The sequence below is a fragment of the Pteropus alecto genome, unplaced genomic scaffold (genome assembly GCF_000325575.1).
Source record: "Pteropus alecto unplaced genomic scaffold, ASM32557v1 scaffold81, whole genome shotgun sequence".
In the NCBI taxonomy this organism is placed as follows: Eukaryota; Metazoa; Chordata; class Mammalia; order Chiroptera; family Pteropodidae; genus Pteropus; species Pteropus alecto.
Window position 1 is genome coordinate 9744304 of NW_006433378.1, and position 15467 is coordinate 9759770.

General features: G+C 35.1%; 1 pseudogene; it reads left to right on the forward strand.

Moving 5' to 3' along the window:
* The first annotated feature begins 13951 nt into the window (after positions 1 to 13951).
* LOC112476901 lies at positions 13952 to 14067 on the forward strand (annotated as a pseudogene).
* Positions 14068 to 15467: the final 1400 nt, after the last annotated feature.

A 15467-nucleotide genomic window follows, 5' to 3' on the forward strand; every position in this document is an offset into this window, starting at 1 on the left:
GATAGATAGATAGGTAGAGAGAGAGAAAGAGAGACAGACAAACAGATGGACAGGCAGACAGATTTTCTTTTGGTTCTGTTTCTCTGGAGATCCCTAACTAATATAACTGGGTTTTTTTGCTGTTTTATATAATTAGATTATATGCAAAATATGGAATTTGGAGTCAGAAGATAATAGATTTATGTCCTATCTTCACCTTTTACTACCTACTTCTTAAGCAAATATCTTCATCTATTTGGGCCTTATTTTCTTATCTGTAAATTGGCAATAAAAATGTTTTATGCCATATCTAGTTCATATGGTTATTAGGAGAATCATATATTTATATTAATATATGAGATAAGTCTTTGAATCTGTAAAGCTCTGCGTAATCATTAGCTATCATGTCTTGATATGGATAAATTAATGACATATCATATACCAGAAGAGATATAAATATTAAGACAAATTGATTATATTTTAAAATGCTACATAATCTTCAAGGGAAAATTCTCAAAGAAGTAAATAGATATTTTCAATATATAAAACTAGTTTACATATATCACATAAAAATTCTCAGATTTATAGCATGCACGCGCGTGTGCACACACACACACACACAATATTCATTATTAAGAAACTCAGGACTTCTCAGCAAATAAAACTAGACTGCTTCACTACCAAAACCAGTGACCTAAAGATTTTATGAGAATTTGTACTTTTTACTAACTTAAATGTAATATATTGAAATTTAACTAATAAAATTTCAAGCTATTTCAAGGAGTTAAATAAAAAGGAGAACTTTTTTATTTCCTTTTCCTTTTTCCTTTTTCTTTTCCTTTTTTTTTTAGATCATTCAATCATCAAACTCCTAAAATAGGCATAACTTCAGAGGCTTGTACTCTGGACTGCGATTCCTCAAAGCAACTTTATAATATAATTTAGGACTTTATAATATAATTTAGCCTTAGAAAATGTGTTACATAAAAACCTTCATGCGGCATCACAGAAAACAAGCTCTAGTCAAAGCAATGGGATCAGGAAGGAGAGTGTGCATATATGTTTAACTGTTCAGACATGCTCCTTAGCTTTAAAATTATGAATTGGAACCAGAACATATAAAAACTTCTAATGGATTCCAAATGAAAAATAATGACAGATTAATTAAAGCTGGAGAAAGAATAAATACCACTTATTCAAAAAGCACGTACTAAGAATTCAAGAGAACAGATATGTTACACATTCAGGGTCTGTTTAATGAGGTTTCAGAAAAGTGCTCTATTTAAATTGGTAGCATGTTTTGGTTATATTTGCAGAAGGACATGCCACTGCTTTTTTAAAATCTGACTGGAATTCTAATTTTTGCAGCAGAGAGAGTCTCGTGTTTTTTTTAAATCTTTTTATGAAAAAGATTCATTTATTTGGCTCTTAATGTAGATCCAATCAACCTAAAGTACATTGAATTTCAGGGAAAGAAAAATGAAAACTTAGTACCAGTGTCTATAATTTTAAGAGTCTCATGCTCTACTGATTGAGCTGGCCAGGCACCAAGCCTCTATTATTTTAAATCTACTATATTAACCAAATATTTTCGAGTCATTGATATGTTTTTTTAGGCATCAATATTTATCAACATAGAACTTCATGTGTACACATATTATGTTTGAGAACTATGAGAAAAGATTAAAACAGGTGATTTACTATGACCAAGTTTTTTCATTTCATAAAACTTTCTGGAGGTCAGTTTTTTTCTGTTTCACTGATAAAGCTTTTCTGAAGATTATATATACATATATATATGTATATTGCTTTTCTGAAGAAGTCTACTAGATATCAATTGTTAAAAACCATTCAAGTTTATTAAAAGGGAATTTATTATTTTTATAATATTATCACACAGAATTTTATGTTACTGCTCCATTATTGGCCAATAACCATATAACATTTAAAAGAAGAGGAGAAAATGGATATAGAACTAATATCTTTAAAACATTTTAATTAAACTTAGCATACTGAGTTTAATTCCCATTAGAAGAATGAATATTTAGTAAACAAGAGATTCTTAAGGAACTGCTATTACTTCCTCTTCTATGTTCCCAGAAAATTATCTATACTTTGCATTCTAGAGTTTATGTATATCACACTAAAATTGTTTATCTCCATATCAGTTTCTCTTAAGAGAATGTTAGTTCCTCGAAGATAGAGACCATTTTATTCTTTTATATTTTCAGTGTACTCAATGTGTTAAATGGATGAATACCCCTATATATGAATAAATAGGAATATCATTTTGGTCAATTAAAAAAAATTATGACCATGATCCACAGTAAAATATACATTTTACATTAAAATGCAAAATACAAACCAATCTCTCTCTCTCTCTCTCTCTCACACACACACACACACACACGTTGCACATTTACTCTAGGCACCACTCTCTATTTTCTTTTTTAATGTATTTCATTAAAAGAAAGCTCATCAATGAATTAAACTGATTTTATAAGCTGTGAGTCCTGACCTGCAATTTAAGAAATTCTGATTTGTGGGATAGAAAAAAATACATAAGAATCAGTTCATCCTCATTCTATCATCTCTTTATCATCTATCTATCTATCTATCTATCTATCTATCTATCTATCATCATCATCATCATCTATGTATCTATCTATCTACCTATCATCTATCATCTATCTATCTATCTATCTATCTATCTATCTATCTATCTATCTATCTACCTACCTATCTATCTATCATCTACCTATCTATCATTTATCATCTATCATCTATCATCTGTCATCTATCTATCTATCATCATCATCATCTACCTATCATCTATTTTTCAGGAGATCAATGTAGAATTAGCAAGCAACTTTTTTTTCCTTTGGTGAAAAGGAATATAGACAGGGAGCAATTAGCTTACTCAAGGAGCCTGAGAAAGAGGTGATCAGACCTATTTGAAAACAGCTTAGAAAAAAAGTGCCTGATTGTTTAGGAGACCACGCACAGTATGGAATTAACCCTTCATGTTGTAAGCCCGGCTAATTGGAGGACTTTGACAGCAATGACACGAATGAAGAAATTGCAAACTACGATCTGTTTTAGTGGTCTGTTTAGGGTGTTTTCAAGGCTTCCCCACTATTGACTATTTCATTATCCAAGCTTTCCTCTCTACATTGGAATGTGTAATGGTTATTTTTAGATAAAGGTTTGCAGTCTCTTTGACAATTGGTAGTTTGTATGTTCACTTCTGTTATAACAAGATATAATTTTTAGGCCAAGAATGATTTCTATTTGCATAACTGTATTTAGGCTAAACTTCAATATCTAAGTAGTCTATTAGCAAATAGACAAGGTGCTCTAGGAATCCTAAATCCCAGGAATTAGCTGAACAAGTTGCTCTTGATATGGCTTTCCAAATCTCATAGTTTACCATTGTTGAGATTCAACGTATAATCTTAGGTTCAAAAAAACAAATGTATTAGCAATCAAAAAATAAAATACAAACAACAAAATTCCAAGAAACCAATTACATCATGGAAATATTTTTAATATCACACAAAACTTGACTAAAGTTATTTCTTTCACAATGATAAGAGTTTGGCATTGAGCATGATTTTCAAAAATTATTAGGTTTCTATTTGATTTCAAAATTTCTTACCAAATGCTATTCTCATCTCACACTACTTTTACCTCTTTCCAACTTCAAATCATTAAACTAAGGAGGTACAAGAGATGACTCTGAAAGATACTTTTTGGCAAAAACTAAACCCAACAGATTATAGAAATGTAACATAAAGCACTGTTATAGTTTAATTTTTAAACATCTAAGTCAATTGTCTTTGGGACTCAGAATATTAATTATGATTTTCATGACTTATTTGGGATCCATCTATCTGAACAAATTAGAAGTTTTATAAATAATATCTTTGCATGATTGATTCGCTTTAAGACCATGATTTTAAGTGAACTAGAAATATCTACTTTGTTAGTTTTTTTTTTGACTGAAGAGATACCATGATGAAGGCAATAGTCAAAGCAATAGTGTAAAATACATTTACAGAATAATTCTGATTTATTATAGTGTACACATATATGTAGATATAGAAATGCACACCTTACTACTTTAAAATATGTTCTCATGTTTATAGCATACAACATATTATAATACTTCATAATTACAAAGTACCATTCTTGATAGAGTCTATTTCATATGTTCTCACAGTTTCTTTAGTGTTGGGTCAAAGATACATCATTCTGTTTATGAGGAGAAATGTAACACACAGCAAATTCCTACAAAATCTATTTAAGTTTAAGAAAAGGAAATAATAATAATAATAAAAAAAAACTAATCTACCTGAACAGGTTGTTTGTGTTGAGAAAGGCCTTTACTGTCAGTGACCTGCTAGACTTGTAGAAAGAATTATTCCAGATACCAATGCAGAGTGCTGCAATGGGTTTTGCTCCACTGAAGGAATTAATGTTTCATAATATCCTTATTGAATGTTAGGTGATGCTCTATTAAGAGCCAATGTTTTTTTCTAGGTTCTAATGGTTCCTAAGTTAGATCAAAACGTTCTCTAAATATAAGTGCTAATAATGACAACCTTTAGGGAGAAAATAAAACTGTAACAGTAGTCATGGATGATTAAAAAATTTCAGGAACAATTTACTTCTTTCAGGTAAAACAGATTTGGAGTTCAGTAAACATTGTTACTCCAGTACTCCCGTTTGGAAATGATGTAACGTGGATTAGTAAGAACACTTAAAATAGTATTCTTCTCAAATAACAAGTCTTAATAAGAACTAATTATTCAGAATCTAGTCACTTTCTGTTAGTTCTTTGCAGTAAGTTTAAATAATAGAAGGAGAGACAGTATGACAGATTCCAAGGCCATACCATTATGAAAGTGGTTTAATTTTAGATAAGAGTCTCTGAAAAATAGATCTGAATTATGACAAGTAAAATAATTCCAAGGCATTTGAAATTTGACACCACTGTTGATTGCTGAGAATGTAATTATTATAAAGAGTCAACAGTGAGAGTGCACTAAAATCTAATTTAGGTGATCTTTCCTTCTTCGTAATGTGAAAAGAAGCAGAACGAAAATTAACTTTGCTAAGACTATTTGAGGAAATATTCACATGAAGCAATGACAACACTGGAAACTAAATAGCGACAGGACAAATCATAAGAGAATTTTTTTTGGAATTCTTAGAAATTTGGGGACTGAAAACATATGAAAGCAATGAAATTAGGCAAGGTTTGGGAAATCTGGCAATGGTAAAATTCACATAAACCAGAGTCCAAGACCACCAACACTGCCAGCTCTATATAAAATAGAGAAGTAGATGAATCTTGGCTTTGACACTGTCTAATTATTTTTCACTCTTACATTTGGTGGGATGGGGTGGGATGGGGTAGGGTTGGATTGACTAAAGGGAGAAGTGTAGGTTGTGCTTTCTCAAATTCCTTTAACATGTTCTGCTTTGGGCACTTTCTTTTTTAACCTCCACCATCTATGTATCTAGTCTGAAGACTGCATTAGTTCAATTTTTGCTTCCAGAGACTTTCCATTGTTCTTCTCACTAAATACTCTTCTACTTTTCTCAGTCTGAAATCTGATAGATCCACGTGAGCGGCAGGAAAGCATTCCAAAGACTTCTTTTTGACCCAGTTGAAAGATCTCTTTCTTTCAGTAACTCACCAATAAAGTAGAGCCAATATACCAATGTCATAAAACTGTGGTAAGAATGCACTGCAGGTGTTTACATAGAGTTGCTGGCACCCTGGAGAGTGGCAGAAATTCTGGGCTCGGGTGCCATTTCTCTTCCATTTTGTGCTACTGCAGAGTGAATTCTGTACAATATGCAAAGATGGTGCGTGGTAGTTCTAAAGTATTCCTTTTCTCTCTCTTTCTTTTTCTTTCTATTTTTCTCTTTTTCTCTTCCTCTTTCTCTCTCACTCTCTCTCTCTCTCCCTCCCTTCCTCCTTTCATTCTCTCTTCTTTAAATTCCAGTTCATCTGAAATGCAACACCACATTCTCATCAGTTACAAGTACGTTCACTATAAAATGGATCTTCAAGGTTGGGGTAATTAATTTCAAAATCCGGTGGGCGTATTTCACAGGCAGATTGTAGAAACCATACAGGTAATCTGGTAGATTTGGGAGATGTACTTCTGCTCTGCAATTTTTAATGTCACTGTTTCTATGGGGAGACTTCTTATTTGAAACCCTCCTTGGTACAGATTAACGTGCCCCACTTTAACTTCAGAGGGACTGAGCTCCTTCTGCCTTACAGTATATCTAAGGTAGCTGCAAAGAACACATGCAGTTTGAAAAAAAAAATGTAAAGTTATTTTTGAGAACCGATCTGTAAATAATTATTTTTTTTTTTAAATTTACCTATTTTTTACAGAAGCAAGATAGGAACCTATACACAAAAGCAGGATTTTGATAATTGAGTTTCCAGTTATAAATAAGAAAATCTCTAGCTTTCATAAAGTTGAATAATCAAAAGCTGGCTCTTTCAAAAAAGTACATGTATTCTAGTTTCTCAAATTTTTCTAGAAAAATAAAACCTTTGTTTTTTAAAAAATACAGCATTATATAACTACAAAATCCATAGATCTTTTATACATTTGATGTTTACATTAGTTTAGAGTCAAATGAACATAAAATTACTATAAAATAAGATAGACATAATTATGAAAAATACTGTTATTCAGAAAACAAAGTGTTATAGAAAGAAGTTGAGATATTAAAAACACAGATTGCTTAAATTTTTCCCCACAGGCATTGGCTTTTATGAAAGGAATACATTATGCTATTAAAATTCAAAAAGTACTTCATAACTTTTGAGAAAAAGTTTAAATATTCCCATATTTGCAGATTTGTAATACTCATAATTTATTAGTAAATTTAGAGCATATGATACCCTTGAGGTCCAAAATGCTGTAATTGATAATAATGCTGTTTGCCATGATAATAAAATTATGAATCTCACAATTTTATAATTTAACAAGTGGTACTTTTGACATAGTTATATATGTCAGTTTATTCTTGATAACTTTTAACTAATTGACTACATAGTTTTGTGATTTTATATTATTTACACTTATTAATATTTTTTCCAGGTAATTATTTTTCAGTTGGTCAGTTTGTGCTTTGCACTTCTAACTAGCTTGTTATGGCTCCAGACAAAGCTAGGAGACTGGGTCAACAGTAAATCTTAGTGTGAATTGTGTCAAAAAAAGGGCTCAGGCAACTCACCTAGAGACACTCTGTTAAGTGTCCTGTATCCATAAATATTGATATAATAACAGTCACTCTACCACTTATTTAGCAGACATCATAAAGATAAATAAGATAATTAAAGGAACCTGAGCATATGGGAATAAATATATAAACCTGTGGCAGGACTATTCTCATTATGATGATGATAAACAATGATCATATTCAAAACCTGAATAATTAATACAAGCTATACAGGACCATTTTTTATATTACAGGCAGAGAGAAACTTGGGAAGGAGGGAGGAATCACAAGTTGGGCAGTTGGGAAAGTGTGAGAGCCTTAATCCTGCCAGAGGCACTGTAGGGTGTGTTCACTTGCAACACTCTAGTCTGGCAACTCCCAAGTGAGTGGGTCACAGATCTGTGTCTTTCCCACCAGCGGCTGAATAAGTCTTCCCTCCTGCTTAGACCCAGACATATTCCCTCTTACTGGCAGGAGCAAAGACCAGAGGTCTGACGGGACAAGCAACTTTTCTTCTCTGATCCCAGGAAATGTCCATGGGATTAGGAATTGAATATTAAAATAGAACTCTCCTGTACCACATTAATGTACAAGTCTTTATTATTAGTCAGATGCCAGGTATGAAAATCACTGGGTCATCCCTGAAACAAGGTTCTGTTTCTGTACCAGGCTGAGCCATCGGGCTTTCTATTGCTTGTACCTTTGAAGTTAGACACACCCCAATTTAACATAAAATTGTTTAAAAGTAAGGGTTAGAACATAGTTCTGTTTCCTTTCCTTCAGGACCTCAGGTCCATTGGCACTTCGACAGAGCAGTCTTCTCTGATGTCCTCTTCCAGACCAGACTTCTTTTTGATTATTTTCTCCTTCAGGAGCTCTGTACCTATTCATGGTAACACTTATCTCAGTTATAATTTTTTATTTATTTTTTATTTGATTAGTATCTGCCTTGTCCACTGGACTTCAAATGATAACAGATCAGGAACAGGCTGTCATAGTTAGCATACATGAATAAATAAATGAAATAAAAAAGATTATAAGATACCCAGTTATATTTGAATTTCAAGTAAATAATAATTTTTAGTATAAATATGTTGTTTATCCAAAATTTAAAGTTAACTAGGAATCCTGTATTTTATCCAGTAACATTTTCTAGTCACATTTTGACCTTCAATGTCTATCATAGGGGCTAGGAACATCGTAAGAGTTTAATTAAAAGTCTTGAATGAATAAATGAAAGATTACAAGAAAGAAGGAAAGTACCATAAAATTTTAGATAGTCGTCAATACGTAAGAATGCATACTTGTGTACTTATAACCCATCCACCCCCAAAAAACTTTCTTGAAGTAAACTTTCAAAAACAAAGAATAATCCATCAAGCTCATAGATTAAAGACTTACAGAGTTAGCGATAAAAATGTCATACTGTGAAACTAATATATTATTGTATGTCAAACATACTTTAATAAAAAATATTTTGTTATATGAATGAAACAATACATTATCAATAAATGATCTCACCTAATACTAAAAAAAGTCGCAACTAGAATTCCACCATTACAATTGCTTCGACTCCCCTTGTCCTCATAAAGAGAGATAACAAAAATAATATACATGCCATAGAATGAACTAAAACTGAATTTGAAGCAAAAGCATTCTAACTTTTTACAATGTTGATTTAAATATAGCAGATAAAACTTACATAATAAGTAGCTGCAGTGAAAAACTGGCAAATAGCCTTCACAAGGTTTTGGGTAAGCTCAGGTATTGCTGTTCCTTATCCTTATAATTGTTTGACATAATTGCTTTCTATTAAATGCAGAGCAGATTATTATCTTCCTAGACCTGTTTTATGCTCATCTTTTCTTTCATGAATTTCAACAAATACTGAATGCTTTTGTAGGCAAGACAATGTCTATAACAGATGATAAAAATCTGTGTAAATATATTAGACGTATATAAATTATACTTAAGTGTCAACACATATTTTTAATAAAAAGAATTGGCTACATTCTATAAATGCAGCAAAGGCAAAGATGGCAAAACACAGAAAGAAATCAATTTATGTGAGTATAAGTTAAGACATTGTATTATGATAGAGGTAATTCCCTCAAATGCACGTATAGTTTGGCCCCTTATCCTTCACGATCTATACAGTATTAGCCATTTCATTTGAATATTCAATTTTAAAACACTACTAAGAAAATAAATTCTACCATAAATTTAATTTATATTACAACTACTGTGTATAAACATACTGCTATTTTGCTATTTTCTTAGAAAGAAATGAAGAGATCCAGTGATACTCTGCTCCTTATTACAATATTTTAGAAAAATAATTTGTGATAGATTAAAGATGAGCTACAAATTTTTTGCTATTCCTTCCACATGAGATAGAGTCTAATTCCCTTCCCTTTGAATCTGGGCTGTCCAGTAACTTTTAACTTATTTTTTAAGTCACATTTATTGCCTTACTATGATATGGAACAACATTGTCATTTTTGGTAAGATTATACTAGTAATATTGATGATCAAGTTTGGAAATTGAGTTAAAGCCTCCTCAGGATGTAATACTAATGGAAAACAACTGACATGAGAAAGAACTGGATTTACCCAATCATCAACTAATTTTTATACTATATAACTCTGCATGTTTATCATAAGACACAAATGATGGTAAGTAAAGGCACAAAAATATAAAAATGTTGTAATGGTTTTATAGGATATTTCAGTTGTTTCTTTAAACCTATTTCTACCCCAGCTTTGCTCCTCTAAATGTGAGGCAAATTCACAATGATATTATTGCTCCGTCTGCCACATAAAAGCTATACTAAATGGAAATGTCCAGACAAATACGATTGTTTTACTGTGAGAATCTTGGCCAAAGCCCAGGAGGTGGCCTTTACAGTAAGCTAATCACTTGGCCAGGCCAAAGAAACATTCTGGCCTTTGTCCCCAGCGTGGGGTAACTTCTAAATTCTGAATTTCTTCAATGATAGGAGTGTCTGCGTTATTCACGGTGGGCCTCCTGGTCCACATCTGATAGTTTATGCCAATGAGATAAGTCACCGTGGGCCCTTGGTCCACAGGTATCAGCTTGACTTTTGGAGAATGGGAGTCTAGAGACCGAGTACAACCACATAGGCAATCATTCAATCAATCAGTCATACACACATGATGCAGTCCCAATAAAAACTCTGGACTCCAAAGCTTGGGTAAGCTTCCTTGTTGGAAATACTCAATGCATATTGTCACACATCATTGCTAGGAGGGTAATACATCTTGAAGACAACAGAAGCTTCACATTTGGAACTTTCCCAGACTCTGCTCTATATATTGCTTCCCTTGGCTGAATTTAATGTATCTTTTCCCCATAATAAAAGATTACCATGTATACAATAGCTCTCACTGAGTTCTGTGAGTCCTTTTAGTGAATTATGAAATCTGAGAATGGTTTTGGGAACACCCTCAAACTTGTAGGTAGTGCTAGAATTCTCAGGAAAACTTGGCAGTTTAGAGGCCTGTGCCCTCAAACCTCACATTTTAGATAACTTTGGAAATTATTTATGCATTTAAAATGGAGAAATGGGACATAAGAAAGTACTGTCTACATATACTTCATTTAAAAATAATTATAATTATTGCTGGAAGCCAAGAGACATAAAATTGTTTTTAATAAATGCCACAAAACAGATAAGCGGTACCAGATATTTTGACCTTAAAGAATAAGGTTTCTGTTACACAGCATAATTGGGCAATAACTTCGCTCTTCTATTTAAAGGAATTTGCACAGCTTAAAAGACCCCATGTCACTAGGCCTCACCTGCAGTGATTTGGCACCTCAGCCTTCTGGATTTATTCAGTTCCCAAAATATGTCAGGCTCTCCAAATATAGGGCACGGATTTTCCTCTGGCTGGAATGCTTTCTATCAAACGTTCACCTAATTTAGTAGTGTTTATCCTTCAGGCTTCAGCTCAATTCTCATTTTTCAAAGGAAGCTTTTTCTGATTGCCACAGAGTACTGTTACTCACACCTGTGTAGGACACTGTACTTCTCCTTTACGAAAATTTATGACAGTTGTAATAATTTATGTCTGCCTTCCTAACCGGACTGTATGTTCCATGACAACAGAATTACCTGTTTTGCTCACATTTACTGAGTGGTTACAATGAGCCAGGTGCTGTGAGGCAGTTTTCACTTAATTTATACAATTCTATGAGTCAGATATCATCATTTTTCCATTTATAGAAAAGGAACATTTGACACAAAGACGTAAATTAATATAGAGAGTGTAACACACTAAAATGTGGGGAAGCCAGTGTGAAAAGCAGTGGGGATTGTGGTAGAGTGAGATGAAAGGCGGCTTGAGTATCAGATATTCCTCTTAAAGGGCCCATGCACAAACTTACTTGCTGATGGACTAACTTGCTCTGGGCTCCAGTGCTGGGTCAGCAGCTCAAAAGGCTCCAGGGACATATGGAGAGGAACTGAGTTGTCTGGCTTCAGGGTGAGGGCTGGAGGGGCAGCTTTCTCCCAAACAGAAGGGCTGGCAGAGGCCATATTTCATTTGTAGAGCCCTCACCCACCCTAGCGTCCTGATGCAGTAAGCCGCCATATCTGAGTCTCCATCAACCTGGCTAATTACTGGTCGCTCTGCCCTGGTGATTCCCGGAGACCCTGCCCCACCCAACTTGTAGGCCCACCCAAACTACTTCCAGTGTCTTTTCCATACAAATGGCCTGTCTTGGCTCATGCTTCAGACTTTCCTAAAATCTCTCAAAGATTCCCCAAACATAAATAAGCAGCAACTGTCCTTGGCACGCCTTGTACCTTTTGCTGAGCAGCCCAAGCTCAGCACTGGTGGCAGCTGGCTCAGTTAGCAGTTTGGCCTCTTGAGGCATCTCTAAGCCCAGCATGGGTGGCAGCCATCTTCAGATTGCTTGGCAGCTTATGCCAGGTGGTCTCAGGCAAGGCACTGGCTGCTACTGAACTTAACCTGGGGCGGGGAGCCTCCTGGGAGGCTCCAGGGCTGGCATGCCCGGTGGCCAGCTTCAGACTTAGCCTAAGCACCACCAAGGGCCACATCCAAGATGAAAACACCTAAAGGGCAGACTGGGCGGGCACTCAGAGCCCTGCTAAAGCAAATCCTGCTCCATAGAGTGAGCCCCTCACCAGCTAGTTCTCACAGTCAATCTGCCTGAGGGTCAATCCCTCCCACTGACATGCAAGTAGCAACGAAGGCTCAGCTACAACAGGAGGGCACACACAACCCATACAGGGGACATACCTGGAATACTCAGCTCAGGTGACCAGGGAAGCTTGTCCCACTGGGCCCTATAAGACACCTGCTAAATAAGGCCACTCTAACTAACATTGTAGGACATAGCAGCCCTACCTAATACATAGAAACAAACACAGGGAGGTAGCCAAATTAGGGAGACAAAGACACATGTCCCAGAAGAAAGAATAGAGAGAAACTCTAGAAAAAAAATTAAATAAGATGGAGACAAGCAATCTACCAAATGCAGAGTTCGAAACACTGGTTATCAGAATGCTCAATGATCTCACTGAGAGCTTCAACAAAGAGATAGTAAACATAAAAATGGAGATAGAAAACATAAAAAGAACCAGTCAAAATGAAGAATGCAATAACTGAAATAAAGAATACATTAGAGGGAATCCACAGAAGCAGAGGACTAAATCAGCGATTTAGAAGATAAGGTAGCAGAAAACATCCAATCAGAACAGCAACAAGAAAAAAGAATGCAAAAAAATGAGAATAGTTTAAGGGGCCTCTGGGGCAACATCAAGCCTACCAATGTTTGGATCGTGGCGGGTACCAGAAGAAGAGAGAGAACAAGGAATTGAGAATCTATTTGAAGAAATAATGATGGGAAACTTCCTTAACCTGGTGAAGGAAATAGACATACAAGCTCAGGAAGGGCAGAGTCCCAAACAAGATGAACCTAAAGAGGCCTACAACAAGACACATCATAATTAAAATGCCAAAGGTTAAAAAGAAGGAGAGAATCTTAAAAGCAGCAAGAGGAGAGCACTTAGTTACCTACAAGGGAGCTTCCATGAGACAATCAGCTGATTTCTCAACAGAAACTTTGCAGGCCAGAAAAGGTTAATGTGCAATATTTAAAGAGGGTTACTCTGGCATTTCAAAGGTACGTTCAGGTGCACAAGAACAATGAACAGTGCTGGCTTAAGGCAAAGATAAACCTTTTACTAAAAAAGTTATAGGCCTGAGTGTGACTACCCACCATGACCTATTCAGTCAGGAATTTATGATCAGTAACCCTGTGGGGTTACTTTTCATAGGATCCCTTTTTCATTCACATTAACGAATTAATTAGACCCAAGCAAGAGGTCGCTGGAACCTCTGATTTATGGCTAGTCAGAAGTACAGATAACAACTTGGGCTTGCAATTGGCTCTGAAGTGGAAAGGGGACAGTCTTGTAGGACTGAACCCTTGTCCTGTGGAATTTGTTGCTGTCTCTGGATAGATAGTGTTGGAAATGAGTTGAATTATAGGACAGCCAATTGGTATCTAAATTTGCCATGGATTCAAGGCTCACCCAGATAATTCAGGATTATCTCTTCAAGATCCTTAATTTAGGATGTGGTTCCATAGTATAGCGGTTAGCACATCTGCTTTACATGCAGAAGGTCCTGAGTTTGTGCCCCAGTGGAGCCATGGTCCATGGTCTATGGCCATGCCACCCTGAACAAGCCCGATGTCTGATCTTAAAAGCTAAGCAGGGCTGGGCCTGGTTAGTACTTAGATGGGAGACTACCTAGGAAGACCAGGTGCTGTAGGCATAAATAATAATAATAATAAAGATTCTTAATTTAATCACATATGAAGAGACCCTTTCCAAATAAGGTAACATTCATAGTTTCCAGAGAGTTTATATAAATAGCTTTTCTTAACTAGGGGGGAGAGTGGGGTATGTGTGATTTTTCAGCCTACCACAGTCCACGCTCTGGGCCCAAAAGCTCACATCCATCCCACACATACAGTTACCCATTCTAACACCCCTCCCAAAGTCTTGACCTATTACAACATCAAATCCAAAATCTCATTTAAATCTCGTCAGTTCTCAAATTCCAAATATCATTATTTAAACTATCTAAATCAGATACAAGTGAGACTCTGGGTATGATTTATCTTGGAGCAACATGTCTTTCCATCTCTGGGCCTGTAAAACTAGAAAGTAAACTGCTTGCTTCCAAAATACAATGGTGAAACCGGCATGGGGGAAAACAAAGACACAAATTCTGCGGATTAAAGCCTTCCGCTGCCTGATTGTGGAGCTCTGCTAAAGGAGAACAGCAGAGTTCCTCCAGTGAGAAATTGGTACATTTGGTGGTGTGGGTGGGAGTGGGGGTGGGTGAACATCTGAATGAGACATTTTGTTAGGTAAGGGAAGGCTCCAGAGCCTATCTGATTGGGAGATTTTTGATACAAAAAGAGGGAGGAATTTCTTTGATTAATAAAGTAGCAAACATCCCATCCAAATACGAAAGAGAAGAATGAGAATTTCTGGAGATTTTAGGAAAGAGGTTAGGAAAGTGAAGGATTCCTCAACAGGTATTGGAAAGCTAGAAGGAACTACAGATAAATACAGGACAGGTGATGTTTCTAATTCATGTTTAAGATTTTTTTTTCCATTTCTTTATTTATATTTCTTGAACCTTCAGCAAAAGTCATCTACACAGAATAACTATATGAGATGTTTTGAAAAATGGTAGAGAATGGTCAGGGCCAATGGTTGGGGTAGAATGGGGAGAAAGTACAGTGTTTAGAAGATAAGATGTTAGGAAGTGTTTGATAATTAAGCCACTATAGAAATGTGTATTCAGAGACATGAGATGAGTATTAAAGTTCATCATCTACTTCTCACATATCCCTGAAATTCTCAGAAATGTAAAGGAAGTTAGTGGACTTCCAGCAGTTACATGAGACAGGACTTAAGTTATTTAACTTAATTGTATCATGAAGGAAATGCTAAGAAATACTATTTTTTTTTTTTAATTTTGTTTTTCTGCAATGAGCTTTTTTCAGACTAGCTTAAGGTAAGAGTCATATTAGAATTAGTACAGAAAGATTGCGACAAGAATGCAAGGACTAGTATTCAACATCTGACATTAAAAATAGAATTTTGCAGTATCACAAAAAGACATGTTTTTCAGAGAGAGGAAGTAATTTCCAAATGCTT